Source organism: Numenius arquata, chromosome 19 (genome assembly GCF_964106895.1).
Source record: "Numenius arquata chromosome 19, bNumArq3.hap1.1, whole genome shotgun sequence".
NCBI classification, from domain to species: domain Eukaryota; kingdom Metazoa; phylum Chordata; class Aves; order Charadriiformes; family Scolopacidae; genus Numenius; species Numenius arquata.
In genome coordinates, this window is record NC_133594.1 from 1,084,465 (window position 1) to 1,102,200 (window position 17,736).

The 17,736-nt window shown below is 48.7% G+C and overlaps 1 non-coding gene across 1 annotated transcript; it reads left to right on the forward strand.

The window, feature by feature from the left end:
* Positions 1-5,462: 5,462 nt before the first annotated feature.
* On the forward strand, positions 5,463-5,535 carry TRNAT-AGU (transfer RNA threonine (anticodon AGU)). Its single transcript has one exon. It is a non-coding gene; the product is annotated as a tRNA-Thr (tRNA).
* Positions 5,536-17,736: the final 12,201 nt, after the last annotated feature.

The window sequence follows — 17,736 nt, forward strand, 5'->3', positions numbered from 1 at the left end:
AAAATGAGCTGTTCTCCCTTCCGACTGAGTCTGTGTCCTGCTTTGAGCGACAGTTCTCTCTCCCCTGATGGCGGCGATCCGGAGAACTCCTTGCCCTGCTGCTGGACCCCTGAGCCCTTCCCTTCCTCCCGAAGCCGCAGCGCTCCCGGTGTCCCACCTTGGCTTTCCCTGCTGGGAGTGCACGGCTTCCTGCTGAGAGCAAGGGCTGAGCGTAATCCTTGTCCATTTGATATCGGCATCGGGATCAACACTGGTTCTTCAAGTGTTTTTTATGTAAATTATTTCTTATTATTTATTAAATCTGTTTCTTTGTCAACCCTCAGGTTTCCTTGTTTTTTTCCTGATGTGGGGAGGGGTGGGAAAGGGTGCAGGTGGGGAAGGGTCATCGGGTCATAGAACAGTTGTCTAAATGACAGTAAATTGGGGGACCTGTGGCAATGGTCTGCTCCAACATCTGCTCCAGCAGGCTCCCCTAGAGCAGGTTGCCCAGGACCGTGTCCTCTTGAGGTCTGGGTGTCTCCTAGGAGCCGCACCATGCGGTCAGAGCCAGGGAAAGGCGTAGGCAGGGCACAGGGGCCAGGAAGGGCTAAAGGTCCTTGTGCAGCCACTGTCACTTGTGCCTTGGTGTCTCCTGCAGCCAGCCAGCCTCCTCACACACTGGCTGGGGGACAGTTTCCAAAGCTCCCCCAAAATCATGGCAATGGTAGAGATAGCCTTCCACGCTGGGCACCATAAATGGGTCAGCTCACCCAAAAAGCTTTGGAAGTGGCTCCAAGAGCAGCCACTGGTGCATCCCGGAGGGATAGAGGGGAGGCCTGTAGTGTGATGGAGGAGGAAGGAGGAGCCCTCTCCCCCTGGCCAGGGAAGGATTTTGCTCACAGGCTGTTGTGGGTGAAGCCTGGCCGGCAGCTCAGCAGCACCCAGCCGCTCCCTCACTCCTCCTGGGGGGGGATCCACGGGGAGAATCGGAAGGGGAAAAGGGAGAAAACCCGTGGGATCAGTCAAAGGTAGTTTTAATGAAGGAAAGCATAAGAAAAATAAAAGCCAGAACCCAGAAAGAGAATGGAGAAAGAAAAAAGCCCAAGAAAAACAAGGGATACAAAGGAAAGCAATTGCTGACTGCCAAGGGAGTGGTGCCCAGTTAGTACCCGAGCAAGGGCAGCCCCCGCCAACCTCCACTCCTCCCAAGTTGGGGCTCCTGATTCTATCCCAGACCATCCCCCTCTTCCAAGGACTGCATCAAACTGCCCTCCCAACGCTGCTGGGGAAGGTGTGGTTTTGGGATGGAGGGTGATCATCCCCTGCATCTGGAGGTGCTTCCTGAGAGGTACTATGCCTCAGGGCAGGGACCAGCCCTGGCCAGCCCAAGGATTCTGCCTGGGGGTGGGCAGGGCTGTGGGACCCTTGCTGTGAGCACCAGGACTTGCCTGGTAAGGGCCAAACCTGGTGTTATTTTGGCTTTCTGCAGACGTGGGGGACGTGGTGAGAGTGACTGGGGGTGCACATGGGGCAGCTGCAAATTTTCCAGGAGTACCCCAGGGGACTGGTACTGTCCCCCCCAGCCCCAGCACGGGTATCCCAGCATTGGCTGCAGGCTGTGGCCGAGCTCCCCAAGGCCACCCAGCCACAGCCTGCTGCGAGGCGCCGGTTCCTGGCCTCCAGCCTCCCTTGGTTTTCTAGGTCTGCTCCCAGGTGGAGGCTGGTGAGACCACCAGGGATGGAAAGTGCGTGGCTCCCAGGTGAGGGACCAAGAGGAGGTTCCCCACCCAGGGCTCACACTGGGATGATCTTTCTGGGTGGAGATCCCACTGGTGGCGATGGCCCAGCCTGCAATTTCCTCCATGTAATGGAGATTTTTTCCAGGCTCTCCCAGCGAGAGACTGTGGGCTGCACCGGCTCTGCTGGGGCAGGGGCTGCTTTATTCTCACCTTCCCCCTGTCCCTTCATCCTCCTGCCCAAAGATTCATCAGGTGTGAGCCAAAACCTCCAGCCGGCTGCAAGGGATGGGAGGCCACAGGCCTCTGCCCGGGGCATTGCCTTGTGCCTTGTGCTGCCACATGGGCAACAAACCCTGACTTCAGAGAAGTCCCAAGAACGACAGTCAGGGTGAGGTTGGAAAGTACCTCTGGAGGTCATCTGGGCCACCCCACCTGCTCAAGCAGGGCCACCCAGAGCTAGTTGCCCAGGACCGTGTCCCAGATAATGGACCATGTGCATCGCCCCAGCCCCTCTCCCACCAGATGGACCCCGTAGGCCTGAGTAGGTGCTACAGACCCCATCTAGCTCGCATGGTCCAAGGCAATGGATCACATCCATTCTCCCAGCCCCTCTCCCACCAGAAGGACCCCATAGGCCTCTGGGCCCAGCAGAGCCGGGAGGAAAAGCTGGGCCAAGCACGAGGAAAAGAGGGAGAAAGCATCATGGGTGGGGATTTTGATGGTTTTATTTGCTGTTAGAGCTGAGTTTTTGAGTCCTGAGCAGAGCCTTCTGGTGGCCCTGGGGGTCAGCCCGTGGCCCCGCTGCTGTCCCAGCCCTCCTTTCTCCAGCTGCCGGGACCTTCTTCTGTCATCCCCGGGGCGGTGGCTTCTTGGTGGGCATGGAAGAGTCCTGGGAGCTGCCGGCCTTCCTCTGGAGAGGGTTCCGGGGCCCCCGAGGTGAGCGGCCCCGGCCCCGGCTGGCAGCAGAGGCACTGGCCGCAGCCTCCCCCGGCTCCCGCTGCGGTTCCTCGGCCTCCGCTGCGGCCGCGCTGCTGGAGGGGCTGGTCGGGGGCAGGACTCCCACCTTGGGAGGCCGTGGGGCTGGTGCCGGCCCCGGGGCTGCGCTCCCATCCCCCTCGGATGGCAGCCCAGCCCGTGCTGCTCACAAGGGAGACCCCCCCCCTCTTGTAGAAGGTGCTTCTGGCCACGAGGTTGCCCTCCCGACTCTCCTGGTGGGCAGCCCAGCTTGTGGTGGCCTCAGGGCTGCGCTCCTGCCACCAGCTGAAGACAGCAGATCTGCTGACGTCCCCGGGGCTGTCCTCCAACCTGCTGGCAGCACGGCACTCATCCTACAGCAGGATCTGGTGGGCTGGCCTCCTCATCTGCTCTGCCGTGAATTTAGTGAATCCTTGCATGAACACAATTGTGCAGGTTCCCACGTTGCCCCGTGGCACCTCGACCAGGTGTCCTTCATGCAGGCCCTAGACGGGCAGGGTGCTCAGGATCATCTCCTCCAGCGTTGAGCGTCTGAGGAGGCTCTTCCTCAAAGATGAGGCAGCTCCTGAGACAGCCAGGGCCGCAGGAGCTGCAGCAGAGCTGGGTGCTTCTGGAAAAGGCTCCCCCAGTCCATGGCGTGAAGGCAGCCCATGAACTCTGCATCCCGGATCCATTCCTGGTGATCTCAGGATGCTCCTCTTGATGGTGGCAGTCCATAAGTCCCCTCATCCTCGGCCTTGCCCCAGGACACCACAGGTGGTCTTTATGGTGTCCACCTCAAATGTGTGCCTCCACAGCAAGTGCCAGATGATCATCACCCTCCGCCTGCAGTTGGGCTCCTGGGCTCGGTCTCTGCCCCCTGCCCTATACGGCTGAAACAGAAGCGGTGGTCACATTGCGTGGGACAGGCTGTGTTGTCCCAGGTGTCAAGGGCAGAGGGGGCAGAGGTCTTCCAAGGCCATGGCCATGTTCAGCACGTGCTGCGGTGGTCTGTGGAGAGCTGGTGGGGACGGACGTCTCCTCTGGGACACTGCAGCGGCAGGTGTCCCGCTAGAAGAGGAGGAGAGGCCATGGTCATTGCCTGGCCTAGGGAGAGGTGAGAGAGAAGCCCAGGTCCCTCAAGAAGGAACCCCCCCCAGCCATCCTTGCCCACGGCACTCGCCCCAGCAGAAGCCCAGAAAGTAGTGCTCAAGGTGTGGCCTCACCAGAGCTGAATCCCCTTGAGGACCACTTCTCCGACTGGCAATACCTTGTCTAACACAGCCCACATTGCCACTAGACTTCTTGGTGGGAAGGGCACATTGCCAGCTCCTGTCCAGCTTTCTGTCCACCAGGACCTCCAGGGCCTATTCTGCAAAGCTGCTTTCCAGATGGTTTGCCCCCGGCATGTGCTCATTCATGGAGTTCTTCCTTCCCAGGTACAGGGAATTTTGCACTTCCTCTTGTTGAACTGTATGAGGTCTGTGTCAGCCCATTTCTCTGGCCTCTTGAGAAACCTAAGTAAGAGAAGGGAAGTACAAGAAGTAAGAAAGAAGCATGATACCCGTTTCCACTGATGGATACATGCTTTGGAGAGTCCTCCTGATTGGAAATGACACATCCCAATGAAATATAATGTAGACGCTTTTGTGTGAAGCAGTTGCATTGAGGAATCTCACTGCCTGGTTAATCCTGTCTGACAAAGCCTTTTTAAAAAGTCACACTGTCCTAGTTTCAGCTGGGATAGAGTTAGTTTTCTTCCTAGTAGCTGCTGTGTTTTGGATTTATTATGAGAATAACGTTGATAGCACATATTATTTTAGTTGTTGCTAAGTAACGTTTATATTAAGTCAAGGACTTAATATACTTATTTTTAGTACACTTATTTTTAATAATACTTAATATACTTATTTTTTTTCTCTCTTCCATTATTGTTCTATTAAACTGTCCCTATATCAACCTGTGAAGCACTTTTTCTCCCTCTTCTCTCCACCCTATGGGACGGGGGAGTGAGGGAAAGGCTGGGTGGCCCTAGTTGCCATCTGGGGCTAAACCACAACACATAGAAAATCCGGGGTCAGAAACAAGCATAGAGCTCTGCCATACATTTATAAACACAGAAAAACACCCTTTGTTGACTGTAATAATTAAATAACAGCATCCGAGGCACTGAGGCTCTTAATATTTAACATCTCAATGTTAATGAAGGAGGAAGCAGAAAAAATGCTGGGAGTGTTTCTTACGACACCCCTTCAAGGAAGAGTGACAGTGCAGGAAAGACACCCTTCAAACACCAAGTAACAGCTTAGATATGTGGAAATGGACACATCAGCCATAGTGCCCAAGCACATCATGGACTCCTGAGAAAGAAATGAAATGTTTGAAGAGCCAAGAGGAAAAAAAATCAAATGCACAGCTGATTTCCAAAGGAAAATTTTAGAAGCTTAACTTCCTCCTTTGATAAATTAGTGCAACAGCTATGAAGAGGCAAAACATCACTGCTTTTTGTTTGTAAACTGCTCAAGCAGCTTGGCTGGGGAAAGGGGAGCCGTGTATCACTCTTGATGTCCTCGCAGGGATGGGCTGAAGGAAAGTGAAATCCAGGTTCAGGTTGACCTGGTGTGTTGCCAGGTTTGTGACTCTGATGTTTGTGCTAGTGCCATTTGGAAAGAGAATACAAAATCCTTGGAGCAGCACAATCCAGCAAAACAGGTTTGGTTTCACTCCAGAATTAACAGAGAAAATTATTATATGAAATGTTTGTGAAGCAAAAGGCCAATAAAATTCAGAGGCTCCATAGCTCAGGGGTTAGAGCACTGGTCTAGTAAACCAGGGGTCGTGAGTTCAAATCTCACTGGAGCCTGGGACCTATGTATCTCCTGTAAAAATAGACAGCTTTATATTTCTGATTTTCTCCAAAATGTTTCTGGCATCATTTTTTGGAGCATCCACCCCAGCCTAGGTGTAATACAAACATCATATAGCACCTGTATCAAATAACAGGCAATGAGAAGCAGACTAAAATAGCAATGGTCCTTTAAACCTTTGAAAGAATACCTAGAAACAGTTTTAAAGTATAGCAATCAGAGATAAGAAATACCTAATAATGGGATTTAAAGCCTTCTGAGCCCCACAGACATTGCAAAGCTCATTGATGAACAAGTCTGCTAGATATTTACAGCCAGATCTGGTTCATCTCTTCATTCTTCAGATCAAATTATGTCTCCAGAGCTCAGTAATTACAGAGCTGGCTGAAAAAATTATAAATACAGTTTGTGGAGGAATAGTAACATTGGTCTTCAGAGTTCTGCTGGGGGCGGGGCAGAAAGTTATCATTTTTAAGAAAAAAGAAAAAGCTAGCATTTAACCTATTTTGCATCATGAGTTCAATGAATTGCAGTCCAGATTTATGAGATTTCATACTCTGCCTTTGTATGTTTCCCAGTTTTTTGCTCATTTTCAAATAGTCTTCCTATTTTCTTCCATCAAAATGATCCAAACCACTGACGTGAAAGGCCATTTCTGAATTGGAAAAAAGGCCTTTTCCATTTGAGGGAAAAAAAGGCTCAAAAGCCTGAAATGTTTTTACCTTGTGGAGGTGGACACTGGGTGCCAGGAGGAACATGGCACTTTGGTCGCCTCCCTTCAGCCTGTTTCATTCCAGCTCTATTTTCCCAAAATGGCAAGCACATCACAACTTTGGTAGGTTGATGTGTTTTCTCCACACAAGAAGTGTGGAGGAATTTCCTAGCTTTCCTCTGTATATATCACAGTAAGGCTAAAGAAACAGGAGTCCGCAGGGTTCCCATTAATCTGCAACCTAATAAACCAGCACAAGTTATTGTTATTGTAACCCAAGATACTGAAAAATGGGCAGATGTGTATTACTAAAAATGAATTTATTTCTAGACTGTAGTGGCCATACGTCTAGTTACCCTGTCCGTCATTGCAGCTTATCTCTTTATTTTGCTTTTATGTGACACTGCTGAACAATCTCCGAAAAGATCTTTATGGTTCAAGTTCACTTTTGCGATCAGGCTCATGGTTTCAGCTTAGCTCAGCCTGGTAGTGATGGAAATGATCCTTTGAAAAATTAATGTCTTTCATCTCTATGCAAAAATGACAAATGTTCAGGATATGTTTTGCTGAATTCTTAATCTACACAGTATTTAATATTAATGTAAAAACACCTCTCCCTAGTACCCCTGCTGCAATGCATCACACTGAACATACTGATGTTAAACACAGGCGTGATGCAAAGATCACTTTCAACAGTGGACTTTGGACCCTGTCCGAGCTAAATCCCTTTGTATCAGTCATCCATCATCTTTTTCTCCGCTGAAAACAGGGCTTTTCAAAGATAGAGCCTGACAAAAGGAGCGAAGAGGGTGAAGTTGTCTATATCCATGTCCGGAAGCACAAGTAAACGTGACAGAGAGGAAGGGCTCCTCTTCATCTGTGTCGACCTGTAAATGGGAATGCCAGACCTGCCGAGGTGCAGGAAAGGTCCTGTGCCTCTGCCACAAGGATTGTAACAAGGCCAGGCCACTTATGGACTTACTCTAGAAGAATTCCTGCTCTTTAAAGTCATGACCTGCCCTGATCCGGATCTAGACAGTCTTTTATTGCTTTGTTTAGGGAGATTTAAAGGTATCTTTCTGTATATCCTAGAAAACTTGTTTTTCATATTTTCCTGAAAACTTCAGAATACCATTTCTATTTAAAAAAAAAAAACAAAAACAAAACATCCCAGATGCTGTACATTTCTCTGGCGTGCTTCTCATTCCTGGGTCTCCCTCCAAGGGTTGCGTCAAGCTGGACAGAGAAGTCATTTATTCTAATACAAACAACATTGAACTTTGTGGCCCAGCAGCCTGCATCGTCGAGGTGCCAAGGACCGCGTTAGCAGAGCTGCGTTTCTGCCTCTAGTTCAGTTCTAGTGAAGGCCAAATATGCCTCAACTAATCCGTTTCTTAAGTCCTGTGGGAAAGAACCAATAAATAATTTAATCCAGGGAGGGGAACTTTGAGCAAGAGCCAGTGAAAATGTTCCCATGTTTAAGGAGCTTTTAGATTTAGAAATACAATTTTGGCTAATGTTAAAATCTAACAAACAAAAGGATCAAATAGTAGCCTTGCAGCCTCAACACAGAGGAAAAATATCTAATAAAAGCAGTAGGACTGCAAAATTCAGAGTGGGGAAAAAATCACTCAAATTTATCTATTTTCCAGCTCTCCCATAATGAATATGTTCAATCCTTTATTCCAAAAAAGATATCGTGGTTTTAACAATAATATTTTAAAAACAATTCTAAAATTCATATACTGTGCAAAGCGGGTCTGGGCACCTTGCTCAGCTGGAGACAGCTACAGTGTGGATGTTTCGGTGGGAGGAATCCCACCAACTGGTCACCCAGTCCTGCTGACACCTGCGTGAAAGCCAAACTGTCGTTTTGGGGAAAACCAAATGCAAACCCTAGGAAAAATTATTCACACCAAATAGCTAGTAAAAAATAACAAAGAGAGAGAATGAGAAATGCTGATAGGTTCATCCATACTTTGCAGTGGCCAAGGGCCTTTCAAATGCAGAGAAGTCAAGTTTCCCTCTTGACTGGAGACAGAGACATTCTTCAATAATAATTATATGAAGCTGTCACCAGGCACAAGGAGCTCCACAGGACCCACAGGGAGATCTACGCACAGCCTACGTGTCATCCACCCATGTCGAACCACTGGGGATTTCTCCACCGCCTTGGTGCAAAACTTTTCCCAGGGAGATTGTCATCTCTTGGAGCTGGTGCAATCACTACCCACTTTTCCTGAACTCCAAGGCCTGAAAAGAGCATTACCATAAAATCCAGTAATGCAACAGCTTTGGCGAGACCTTCTGGCTGCCCAGAACAGCTGAATGCAAAGCCACCATGCACTAAAACTGATGTGAACGTGGCCTTGGTGCTTTGCCAGCTGCCAGCACTGCGTACTTAGATGGCATCTTCCCAGAAGCCTTGAAAATGTTGATGACCTATCACCAACTGCCTATTTCTTTCAAATATGTGAGCCTCTTATGAACACAGCAGCCCTAGCAGCTGCAAAGGTCACCTCCATGCTGAAGACAGGCACAGCAGCTCATCATCAACAGCTTCTGGCCAGTATTACCATATCACAAATATCTCCACATGAATGTCTGGAAAGGATTATGCCCTGGTTCAAGGAGAAAACCCCCAAACAGCACTCCACATGAGAGCATCCACAGCCAGGTAACAGCACTCACAACTTGTCTCAAAGCCATAGACCAATGGGGCAAGTTTTCAGGACTCTTCCTTAGCATCCAGTGTGATTTGCACAATACCCTGCTTCTGGAAATGCTGCAGCATCCCAGTCTTTTACTGATTGTGGTGCTCACCCTTGCAGTTTCCACATCTGTTGCACAGAAAAGGAAACCTTGTCTTCTAAATGGCAGGTCTCTCAGGGTTTAATATTGCCATTACAGTTCTTCTGGCTACTATTGACCCGATCAGGGCAGTTTGAATATGAGATTACCTTCTCAGCAAACATGTTCATTCCTGGAGGCCATACCTCCATGAAAGATCTGGTTAAAAAATGTAAGATTGTTGTAGTTACTGCAAATTTAACCAAACTATAAAAAGCCAATCACAACTGCTTTCACGTAGGCACCCTGCCACACAAATAAGAACTTAAAGGCAGGTCCAGGATGGGGGTAGGAATCTGCTGTGAGGTTACAGCAGAGGAACGGAGGGTCTGGCTTAGATGAGGAGATGTAAGGAGTTTGTTGTGGTTAGTCTCGCGACAGGAAGGCTGAAAGCAGGCATGACTAGTTCATAAATACCATGGGGGTCAACAACTAGAATGAGAAAGAACTATTTAAACTAAATTGCATCATCAGCGTGAATGAATGTATTAGGCTGAAATAAAAAAAAAAAAAATTCTAAAAATCAGAGGAGTAATTTTTTCAAGCAGCCTAAGCAAGAGGAGGAGGTCAGATCCTCCAGCAGGCTATGGAGGAGCTGGATATCACAGCTGGAGCTCCCACCTGTACTCTGGTCATCGGCGATATGACCTTGTCTAAGTTCAGCAGCGTCCTGTGTTGTGTGAATGCTTGTGTGCGTCCATGTGTATTTTTATCAGTCTTTTCAGTAACTTGTTTCTCCAAATGCTTCTTCCCTTCCCAGAAGCAGGAGGTAATGACTCTAGGCCTGCTTTCTTCTCCACCCTGGAGAGCCTGTGATAGACCTGTTGATTGCCTCACCTCCCCCCTGCCTCTTTGGGAAACAGTTCATTCCCTCTGCAGCGAGCCTAGTTAGAGAGCTCAGTTGTTCTAATAATGGTCATCTATTTATAGCCTTTTATAATTTGTTTCATGACAAAGAGTTTCTGCAAGATGCTCCTTGATTCTTTCAAGTTTGTAATGATTTTTCCCCTCCTGTGTTATTGAAAGTAGCTTTTGTGTTCAGAAAAATGACTGTAATAAGGGCCATTCCATGTGATCAGAGTAAATGATAGGGCCTTTAATAGGTATTTGATGAAAGCTTAGGATTTCTCTTTGTTTTCCTTCAGTTCTTTTCAGTCTTCTGGGTCAGATGAGCCTGACTTACCCTAACACTTGTAAGAGCAGAACAGAGACAGTAAAATTATCTCAACGTACAGCCTTGCCCATTGCTAGCACATCAGCTGGGTCCTTTGCCCACAGTCTCTGGTGATGGCACCTTGCAAACAGAAGGACAAAGTCTGGCTATGCTTAATTTGCTCATTCCATAACTGTCTCTCACCAGATATGACAACCTAATTATTTCTGTTAGGCCAGCTGTTAAATTTTGTTGGAATTGACACAACTGGCCTGATGAAATAGTCTCCAACCCTTTCCTCCCCCAGATGTCTGTACCATCATAATTACCACTGCATTTCTATTGCCACTGTGGACTCTACTGCACGACTGCATCTTTTTTATTCCAGAAGAGGATCTCCAGGTTTTCTCAATTTTCTACAGTGTTTTTAATCTGGAGAAGAGTTTTTCTCTCCACGTATCTCCAGGTGAAAACACTGGTGGCCTGTCTGGCCTGTCCTACCTGCAGTGCTCCTGGGGGAATGTTGAAGCAGAGGGAGAAGTCTTTCTCTTTGCTGTCTGTGTGTCAAGGCTCAGACTTACCACAGCCCCCTGCTTCATGGGGGGAAACAGGACTGGGAGAGTCAAGTCCTGAAGCCACAGCCATGCTCTTGCTCTCTGTCAAACTGAGTGGGGCCTCGTTAAGCAGTGGGCTGTGGGATTTCATTAGTTAAGCCTCAGGTTCACACTTCTGTGGTTCTCTTCTTACACCGGCACGGCTGTGTCTGGAGTTTCTTCACAGTTGAGGCTTTCAGCAATTCTCTGATGGGCTCCAGCTCTGTGCTCCTCCATGGTTAGTCCCTAGCCCCACACCGCCTCCCTGCCTTTCCCCTTCCCTCATTTCCCAGCCTTTGCCTTTTGCTTCCTTGCTTCAACTCTCCCTTTCTTTTTTCATTCCCAGTCAGTGACCCATGCATCTCCAGGTGCACTTATAGGTGCCAGCTGGGACTTCCCCAGGCATCCCAGCGGACAGAAGACCTTGCTAGCAGCGGAAGGTGCACAGAACCATTCCTGCACTGTCAGCGAGATGTGTCTGGGACCACCAGGAGGCATTAGTCCTCCACCAAGGGCAAGCAGGTGGTGGGAAAGCCCTGCAGGACTGCTCAGCTCCAAAAGTCTTGTCCCTGCTTGGCTGTAGTGCTCAGTAAAGACTTTCACGTTAAGCACAGTTACAGACGAGATGGAGCATTAGCAATGGTATGAAACCTGGTGTCTTGAAAGTCTAACACAGTTCGACCTGGCCTCTCTTGCACTAACTCAGCTCTGGGGCTCACTCCATTACCATGAGAGGGCAGCACCTGGGCTTTCTGGAAGAGTTCGTGGGTATTGAGCTTCCAGCAAAGATGCATCAGGCTCCCTGGAAAATGTTCAGCAAACCTACAGAGAATTTTTCTTTTTCTTCAAGTCCCAGACTCAGTTATGCAGATGACGGGTCCAAACTAAACCCTTCACACAGCTTCCCTTCACAGTAAGGGAAGCTGTTTGCTTCTTTGTGTAATCAGTTTCACAAAAGGATCTCAAATTGCCAAGAAATTCTCCTACTTCCGCTCAGGACGGAGGTGAATTGCATTTTGTTTTGTTTTCTCAGCTGTTGTAACCAAAGCGTTTCAAGAATTTGTGGGGACCGGAGAGGGATTATGAGTCTAAGTCTCCAGTCAGGCCTTTGGGTTTCCTATACACCCACAGCTGACCCCCCAGCTCGTCACCAGTAACAAACCCGAACGATGAAGTCCACAGCATGATTAGGGAGCCTGGTATCTGCTTCCTTTCTCAAGTGAGCCTTATGTTTCCTTTCTCAGGAAGGCAGAGCTGCTTGAGGTGTATGTTTGCTTTTATTTTACCTTTTTTCTCTCCTTCCCCTTCAGCAGCAGCGGGAGCAGCAGGATCCAATTTGCAGAGAAACAGCACACTACTGAATAGCACAGCGTATGCTGTAGTGCAGAGAAGGCTTTCATAGAGCTGCACACAGACAAGCTGCTCTCTATATTTGGGTGTCTCTAGCTGGAAAGCAAAAAGAGCAGTTTCAGTAGATGCTGTACATCACATGGATGTCCATCTGAATGCTTCCAGGGGGTGGCACATTCACTTGTGAAGAAAACCGTGTTCTAGGAGTTTTTGTCTGTAGAGGTAATTTTCCTGGGAACCATACAGGAACTTCCTGATTCAAATACAATTGACTGTAACTGCGCAACTACACCAATGCCAGTGGAAAGCAGCATAATTATATTGCCATTGATGCTCTGTTGGGCACATCAGCTAAGGATCCATCCCATGGCCTTTTCAAGGCTAAGAACAGGAGAAGTTCGTCCCATACCAAGAACATGTGAATGTGAGGGGTTGAGAAGTTAGAGGATTAGTTTCAAGGAGTTCATTTTCTGCTGTGAAATTCATGGACTGAGCATAAATGAAAAGAAGATGAATATCCCCAAAGAGAATAGAATGAACCTTTTCAGATTATTTCATTGGCAATTAACTTTTTTCACAATAACTGGTTGTCTCAGTTGATTTTGGAATGAGCAGTCAGAACTGAAACAGAGCTGTTGGGTTTTTCTGAGTGGGAACTGAAATGTTAGATTCTCTGCTGACTTGTGCTGGCCCCATAGTCAAATGTGATATTCCCCCTGGCATTTCAAAGTGTTAATGAAGTCCAGAGACGACCTCGACTCTTGTTTTATATTTCATGGAACACTAATGGCAAATTCAGCCCCCTGGCCTCAGCCAAGCAGATGGCCAAAATGCAGCCTTGGCTCCATTTCAAGCCCTTTTATAGCCTCAGGGCAGAGCCTCAGCTGGCGCACGCCATCACAACTTGAGACGCTACAGCCATTTCCCTCAGCTGGAGATCTGCTTTTCTAACTGTAAATATTGTATGTTCTGAGCCTTTACCCCAAGGCAAATTTTATCCTCATTGGAGTCCTGAGTCCAGTTCTGGACCCAGTCCAGACCCTGGATGTTGTCCAAAATCTCTTCTGCACTGGAACCATCCCTGATTCAAGTTACACCTTTTTCCATGCCGGATACTGCTGTGCCCCATAGGTCTGTCTGTGCCGTACACCGTTAGATTGGATGCTGAGTTTGTACCTCAAGTGGAAGGATGTTCCCATGGAAACATTGCTGGTGGGACTTGGGCAGAATTCCTCATATCGTGCTGGACACTCTCTATTGCCTTTCCACCGCCACTGGGACAAAGTCATGCCCTTTCTGCAAGGTGAGAGGAGTGAGCGCTGAAATTATATATTCTGTTAACAACCAATGGTTTATGTCCTTTCCTTCTGGCCCTGCTAATTTAAGCCACACTCTGTTCTACAGTTTCTATTTTTTTCCTGTACCATAGCTCTCCTCTGGGGCTTCCAACCATTTCATTTCATCAGAGTTTCAGAAGTAGAGAATTAATCAAACACTGAGGTACTGATTCATACTAGAAATCGCTACTTTTACACAATCCCCACCTAGAACACAAACAAGATCTCCTTGGGATCTCACAGGGGAAGATGTTGGTGTCAAACACAAAGATCATGAGCTGTCTACTATGTTAAGCATCAGGCAGAAATATTCATCAAACTGTTTGGAAGTTAAAGTCAGGGACATATTTTGGGTGCACAAGGCAAAGCAGGGGCAAATGGCACTCAGCTGGCACCCAGCACTCTTTCACTGTGCTGGAGGTCGCGGTCAGGAAAATCCTGGTTACTTCTCAACTGGACAGATGCCGGTCACCCCACAGACGGGCAGTTTGGCAGTAAAGCAGCCTGAGACTCGGGGAATGCAAGGCAATAAGTGGCCCAGGTGAGGACCCAAGACCAGATGTTAGCGGGGTGCAGTTTGTAAGCAATCCAGCTGCAGAGCATTGCCAGACAGGAGCACCCTGCCCACACTTCTCTTGAGCCCCTGCAAGCAAGAGGCTAATAGCTGTACTTGGAGTGAGAATTGAGGTGACACCAAGATTTGGGTTCACACAAGCGTTGAGGAATTGGGGTGCTGATTCAGAGGCTTGTATCAATTGCCTGAGGCTGTAAAGTCATGTAAGGGTGAGTGGGAACAGGTTGTCTCCTCCACCCCCCCCTATAGCACGTGGGGGTCTTGGAGGTGAACCTGCACCAAACAGCAAGCCCAACTTTGGGTTTATTCACTTTAAGTATCAAATAAAGAAGGGAAAAGATTTGTGAGCAATACATAGGAAAAAAGCTCTCCAGTAACTGTAGTGCTCAGAGGGGTTTTCTCCACTGCAGGGGCAGTGGGAGCAGGGGAGAGCAGCCACATATCTTTTCAAAACATGCATGGGCATTTCTGGCCACTTCCCCTGAGCCCACGGGAATGGAAACAATGAGAAAACCTAGAATTTTCTGGCCACGCACAGCAGCTTGCAGGAACCTCAGTAGTGGAGTGAGGAAGAGCTGCAACGGAGACAGGAGGGGGATGCAGAAGCCCAGGGGTGGTGAGAGAGCCAGTGTGGGCTTTTGGCAATACAAGGGGCGGGGGAAGTCATGAATCAGGTACCTGGAAGCCTATTTCCTGGCATTACAGCCTGAAAAACCTCTTGCGGGTGTTTCCTGCTGCTCGGCTATTGAGGTTGAGGCAGCCACCTGCTGCCTTTCCCCATATTGTGCTGGGCAGCGCGTGGAGGATGTCACTGGCCAAGAATTCCTTAGATGGCAAGAAAACGCCATTTGGCTTTCAGTTCTTTTTCAAGCTGCTGTGCAGTTACAAAGGCAGAATAAGGGATGGAAAAGGATTTGCCAGGTGCATCCTGCAGGCCAAGGGACATGCCAGAGCCAGGCATGGGTGGCAAGACCTAGTCACATGGACCACTGAAGCACCTCTGTGGAGGGAGCTCAGCAGCAGAACCAGGACTCAAATGTCAGCAGAGAGATGGCAGTTCTTTATGCTTGGCCAGGCAAATGTCTGTGGGAGATTGCAGTGTTGTGATCCTTGAAGTTGGACTAGTGCCCTCCAGAGGTCCTCCCCATCCTCAGTCATTCACTGCCATTCACTGGAGCAGATCCACTGGCAGCAAAGATCCGCCCAGTGCTGTGTTTGCAGACAGGAACTGTGTTGTTGTCATAGTGCACCATCATCCAGACCTTGTGGATTTACTCCAGGATTTCAGCATATGTTCAAACATCACTGAGCTATTTACCAAAACCGTTTACAAACCACCCACGTATTCCATTTCATTTTCTCTTTCATTTAGAATCCTGTTCTAAGTGCATATTTCCTCTGACCCAGAGTGATGGGAGTAAGAGCAGACGACATCTACAGCCCATCCTCCTCTAAATTGAAACCCTCCACTTGTGCCCTCTAGACGTGTCCATGGGGTCCAGCAGCATCTTCAGCAGCTCCTGCCTACTCTTCTTGGAGTCTGGCTGTAACCACTCCTGTCCTGTCCGTCTCTGCATTTTTGGTCCTTTTTTCTCCCCTCTCCCTCCCTGTGGCAGGGTGAGCAGCTGCCATGGAGACCCACAGAATGCCAGCAGCTTCCCATCAGTGACACCTCGACCGAGGGGCCCAGTGAGCACCTACTCCAATTGCACCAGCAGATCCTTCCTGACCAGTGCTGTCAACAGCATCCACACGATGCACAGCAGGTGCCAGCGGTGGCCCGAGCTGTCCCCACCGAGGCACAAAGACATATACCCAACAGCTGCAGGACGGGTCAGCAACAGGACACCTCGAGGCTGTGGGAGATCCCAGCTACTCATATCAGTGCCAGACAAGATTAGTGTTAATTGACATTTCAGCTGTTTGTTTGGGTACCCACAGAAGTGGCTTTGTTCCCTGCACTTGGGGGCCAGCCCTGCCCCTCACTGCGGTGCAGGGCTCCCTGCCCCATCCATCCCAGCACAATGAACGGCCTCCGTCTGGGCAGAAGAGAAAATGAAAGCTAGAGATGGTCTCCTCCCCTCCATCCCTTCCCAGCAATGTGCCTTCTCTTCCCCAAAACTCTAGGATGGGGGAGGTTGTCCAGTCCATGGGGAGAAGGAAGGAAGCAGTGGGAGGAGGGAGCTGCTCCAGGTGATCTTTCTTCTCTGAAACAGAGTCGACTAGTGAAGAGCAATAACAGGGAGAAAGACACTGGCCACGTGCACAGCTCCTTTTACAAGACTACAGTGAAGTATCAGATGGGATTTAATGCCTCTTTGGACAGCAGTGTGAAGAAAGAGCTGGTTTTGTCCAGTGCTGCCCTAAGTGCAATTTTAGGAGGGGAAGGGCTTTGTCTGAGCAATTCCGCAAGAGGGAAGGAAGCACAAAAAGAGTAAATGGACTTGGACCAGCTTTTGTTATTTAGACTCATTTGTTACAGAAGCATGAGAAATGCTGGAAGCTGGAAAGCTTTAAAAAGTAAAGGCTGTTGCCAAGGCTTATGTTTGCCTGCAATGTTTGAACTTTTGCTCCAGGAATCACAGAATTACATAAGGTTCCTCATTTTTACTAAATAAAACCTTTCTCATAATGGAGAAAGGACCTTTCACAGAAAATATGATGTAAGCAGGAACCTGAAAACACAGAAAATGGAAGGTAAAGAAAAACCCAGGATCTATTCTCTGAAGAGATAACACCACATTGAAGCCAAATTTATGATCTGGGGGAATGTGTCCTGATTTTCAATCACGTCACGGTTGGCAGAGTGCGTACCAGCACCCATTGCAGCTCCACGTGACAATCTTGAAGTTCAGTCTTCAGAGAAGAAAAGATTTTTACTCAGTTTCTTTTCTTTTTCTTCATAGGAGAGGTATTGTGTCTTTAAAAACACCAGTTTGAGGACTCTGTCCCTCCATCATACTCACAGTTGTGCAGCTGTTGGAGGTCTCTAGATATGGTGATTCTTGCTCATCTTAACTTGTGGGGCAGAGCTCCCCCATGCCCCCAGGGAGACAATATTGTCCCTATGAACCGACACATGGAGCAAGAAAGGATCCTGTGCATTGTACTTCTCTGTTCCCAGCTCTCTCTCGGGGCTCGCTCCTGAGCTCTCCTCCAGGCTCTGAAAGCTCCAACTTACAATGACCCCAAGGTGGAGATGACCCAAGGTGGGCCATGACGTGCCAGTCAGGGACCCACTGTCACAGACAGGGGGTCTGGCATTTGTAGTTCACGGAGGAAGCTGTGACACCCCAGCCTGGCTCTGCACAGCTCGTGCTGCTTGACCCACAGCCCTGCATTGCCTCACATTGTGAACGGTTGGACCACGTCTTTCCCTTTAGCATGGAAGCTCCAAGGCAGCAGCGTTGAGAGCCCTTCAAACCCCCGCCACGCTCTTGCATGACTTCAAAAAAATTCCCTGCAGGCACTTTGCAAAAAAACTTAAAAGCAAATAGAGGGCAGCTACGGTAGGACACGGCGTCCTGTGCTGAAAACAGGAGGCTCAGGAGGAGTTGAGGGGATCTCAGGAGCAATATCTCTTCATCTGAGATTCCTAAGCTCAAATGAAGCGAGCAGGGAAATAAGT